This window comes from Acinonyx jubatus, chromosome A1 (genome assembly GCF_027475565.1).
Source record: "Acinonyx jubatus isolate Ajub_Pintada_27869175 chromosome A1, VMU_Ajub_asm_v1.0, whole genome shotgun sequence".
NCBI classification, from domain to species: Eukaryota; Metazoa; Chordata; class Mammalia; order Carnivora; family Felidae; genus Acinonyx; species Acinonyx jubatus.
The window spans coordinates 56,100,901-56,105,469 of NC_069380.1; the positions used below are offsets into that span (position 1 = coordinate 56,100,901).

Consider the following 4,569-nt stretch of genomic DNA (forward strand, 5'->3'; position numbering starts at 1 on the left):
AATAATAATAATAATGAGAATAAATAAAGATTTAGATCCTAAAACATTTACCATGAACCATATTTGAACAAACCAAAATAATCTTATGAAAGAATGGAAGAATGTTTTTTCCAACATCTTTATTTAAAGCCAGGTGCTTGTTCAAATAGTAGCTGCTCCTACTGAAAATAGTTTATTATGAAACAAAAACATACTTTAAAATTATTATGAATGTAACTCTTCTAAAAGAAGAGCACCTGGGTCGCTCAATCGGTTAAGTGTCTGACTTCCGCTCAGGTCATGATCTCATGGTTTGTGAGTTCGAGCCCCTCATCGGGCTCTGTGCTGACAGCTCAGAGCCTGGAGCCTGCTTCAGATTCTGTGTGTCCCATTCTCTCTGCCCCTCCTCCGCTCATTCTCGCGCTCTCTCTCTCTCTCAAAAATAAACACTAAAAACTTAAAAATAAAAGAATAAGAGTAAGGAAAATAAGTTATTTAAAAAACTCACAATATATTAGAACTCATGAATTTGACAAAAATTATATGTAATTCTTACAAGAATCCTTCAAATATTATATTTTTAGAAGATTAGGCAGAAAAAAATATAGTTAAATTATTTGCCCATTATCACACAACTGAAGGATGCGGAGGGCTTGAGATGTCAACCTCCAAATGTTGAAATTCTGAGTCAATTCCACCATAAACACATTTTTTTCTTGGCCCAAATGGAAACTTTTCTGATTAATTCAGAAATAACACTTTCCAATCAATTAATTTGTGATATAATTTTGTAGAAAACATATAAAAGTACAGTAGGATAATGTCCCCTGTAATCCTAAAATCGCTGTTTTAATGTGTTTCCTTATAATCTGTATTCTATGTGGTGTGTTTTGTGTGCATGCTTGAATGTGTCTCCATACATATATGAATAGGTAACAACCTCTATATAGTTGAAAATGTATGTTCTTTTTGTGAAAATATATGTTCTTTTTTGTGATATCCTTGAATTATGTTCAAAGTTTAAAAGAAATTTTCAGTGATAGATAATCTGAATTCTCTATAAAGAAAGCTGTTCTTAAGCCTGAACTTTTGTCATTTGAGTTTGGTTGAAAGTGAAGGACAATAATACATCTATCATCGAAGTAGGAAATCAATTCTCTACTTGCAATCATTTTCCTACTTGTTCTTCAGTAAACTGGTTATTATTTATTCCTTTATCCATTTCACCTATTATATAATCATCAGCTTTTTACAAAAAGAACATTTTCCAAACTTTACTAATAATTGCTTTTTAATAACTACACAGGCCCCTCTTCTGAGCACAGTTGGTCATTGGCTTTATCAGAATGATATCTTATATAATAGCTGGTGAACTTGTCTAAAATGAGTTAATATCTCATTTTCCTTCACATGACAAAACTAAATATAGCTATATTGCAAAAAAACCTCTCTGCTCAGACAGAGTATTAATATGAAGAATCAGTATTCTGCATTAAGTACTTACGCTTCAAGGTAAAATTTGAACATTGCTTGCGAACTTTTCCTATGTGCTCTGTGCATTTAAAAGTTATTCTGCATGCAAATATCAAGCATAAATAGACAAGACCAAGTAAATTGTACATTACAACTAAATGCTCTGTAATCTCCATATAGTAAAACTGGAAAGGTCAGAATATCATTTAATGTTTTACAGTTTATATAAAAATAAATTGAATCTTAGCTTCCCACTTGGCCTTGACAGGTAATATGGTGAAAATAAAAGCTTCTAGACTCCTTCTCTTTAAGTCACACTGTAATCTGACATCACCTTCAGTTTCTAATTTACCTTTCAGTTTGCTAACCACTTTCAGAACTACTGGTACATAAAGCTCTTAGTCATACTCTGCCTCTATTATTATCAAACCTGATCTGCATCTCTATTCACTCACCAAAGAAAATCTGTCTTACATATAATAGCAAGGCAGTTAATGAAATAATTGGTTTAAAATGTTGTACTCTAATAGTGTACATTGTAAAGATTTTTGCAGGCACGATAGCTTTTGGAATATCATTTTGGATGTCATTTTTGAAGTGCACTGTTATTTAGAATGAATTGCATGACAAATTTAATGCATTTGGTATTTTTCCATGACATTAGTACTATACATACCTTTTCCTCCCTATTTTTTGGTATTGAAAATTCTTCTTCCTCTCTTCTTAAGTAGAGCAGCAGTCTGACACTGTGAAAAGATTCTGAGTGTTGAATCAGGACAGAGCTGGCTGATGAGAGGCAGCCCATGTCTTATAGCCTCAGTCTCTCACTTCTGAGCAGTTTCTAACACCCATTAAAAGTGCTCACTAGAACATCAAATACATTTATGTAAACTTTTTCCATGCAGCATGTTTTGTTTAATTTAATCTTACTATATGTAGTATTCTATTTCTCTCCATATCCTATACCCGGGGGGTGGGGAGGGGAGGTAATTTGCATTATACTTGTGTATCAAGTTGGCAGCTTGAGAGATTTTGCAATTAGGAAAACTTTGGCCTACAATTTTAAGAACTACTAGTGGAGAAAGAAAGGATACTGGAGTCAAGTCTTAATGCTACCACTTAGTGGTTGTATGTCCTCTGGTAGGTCACTTAACCTTCTAAATTTCAGTTTATTCAGTGTATAAAATAGACATTTTTATAATGCATAATTTATTTAGGTGGATTAAAGTTTGCATAGTTGAAGTGTGTAGTGTTTCTGGGGTGTTAACCAGGCACAGTACACATACAAAAATTATTACTTACCCTTCCTCTCAATTTTGAGGAAACCTAAAATAAGCCAATGTCACAATTGTCTGCTTAGTATATGCAGGTGTATGTGTCTTTATGCAGCTAAAGAGATGCTAGAAACATAGTGGATGCTTAAAAAATGTTATGCTTATTGGTTACACGACTGATAAGTAATTGGTACATACCTGGATAGTGACTAAATGTGGGAATTGACGTAGTCCAGCAAGGAGGGAAGCAGTATTTTATGACATACATTGTTTAGAATTGTTGATATATGATGATGGTAAAACGTACACCCATTTTTATTCTATTTCATTACTGTTTCAAAATTTTCCATGGAGGATATAACCCCCTCCCCTTATTGCATTGCCTTTTTGATACACTGTTGATGGAACTGGTTGGTTTTGGCTGTTGTCTAATCAGTGTTGTTCACTTCCCAGGTCTCCCCAGTTAGTGCTTATTTCTGATGTTGATGTGAATGCTGCTCTGAGGTCAAATATTGTTAATATCATTTGTGGGTACTAAGAAACCAGATATGAAAAGAATTGTAGGGACACTGAGAAATTCAGTTGATTCCCATTCATCCTAAAAAATCTTTTAAGATGCTATATTTCTGATGAGATTGAATGTAATTTTAACTGCATTTATAACTGTAAGTAAGAATCACAGGATTAAAAGAGTGTTATCAAAGGGGCCTTGATTTTTTTCAAACACAAAGAATAATCCTTATCATGTTTCAACTTTTACCAACATCCAGACTATTAAATGTACTTAAAGGAGAAGATAAAAATGACTTTGATATGCTAGCACAGACCTTTCTTTCTTTCAGTTACTTCAAAGTTGCTGTCTTCCATTTCTACTCCAGAATTCTCAAAGGAATAACCTTGACACTCTTTGTCTACTTCTGCACCTCCCATTCACTATTCAACCCACTGCAGTCTGGCTTCTGTTCTCAGCACTTAGCTAAAACTGCTATTATTTGGAAGGTCACCAAGGAGTTCCTAATTCCCATATCTAATGAATGTTACTTCATTTGATATTATTGAAACACTATTCCATTTATTTCTATGTTTCCTCTTTCTTATTTTTACTATCTTCTTATGAGCATATTTATATCTTTTGTACATTCTATATATTTGTGTTTTACAGAGTTTCCTAGACCTGTTGCTCTTCTCACTTCACAAACTTTCTTATTATTTCCTTCCACCAACTTGCTTATTCTTGTGGCATCAATGACCTTGTATGTGTTGATTCCCAAACCTATTATTTTAATATCAGAACTTGAAGTTAAGATTTATGTATATAATCATGTTTGCTTTTCCTCACCTCTCCATCTAGAGATCGTACAGGTATGAACAAACTCCAAAATTGAATAAGTTCTGTCTATATGTAAATAATTCTGTATTTTCTAAGTTTGTACTATTATCCATCTATTTTCCAATCCTAAGAAACTATTGATATTTTTAATTATCTTTCACTTATATTTAATGAATAGTCTGTATTCCTAAGTTGCTTAATTTTCATTTCTATTTCAGCTTCTCAAGGTCAAGCCTTTTCTGTCTGTAATTAGGTATAATTATTATAGAAATAGCCTATCCCACTATACCCATTCTCCAGAGAGTCAACATCAAGTACTATAATGCAAATATTATCATGTCACTTGATAGTAAGTATACAAGCATGTTTTTATAGGCTAAAAATATAAAGTCACAATATCACATTTCTATTTTCCCATTTTGCCTATTGTGGAAAATATTCTTTTCTTCTTGGTACAGTGTCCACTCCATTGACAAGTTAAAAAAAATGAAAAAACAAAAACCTGGTACTTAC

General features: G+C 32.8%; 1 non-coding gene across 1 annotated transcript in view; it reads right to left on the reverse strand.

Annotated features, from left to right (window-relative positions):
* Positions 1 to 4,569, reverse strand: part of LOC106969505 (uncharacterized) — a 47,538-nt gene that overhangs the window by 17,715 nt on the left and 25,254 nt on the right. The window contains exon 2 of the transcript XR_003422220.2: positions 2,129 to 2,198. This is a non-coding gene — a transcript (uncharacterized LOC106969505). The remainder of the gene's footprint in view (positions 1 to 2,128; positions 2,199 to 4,569) is intronic.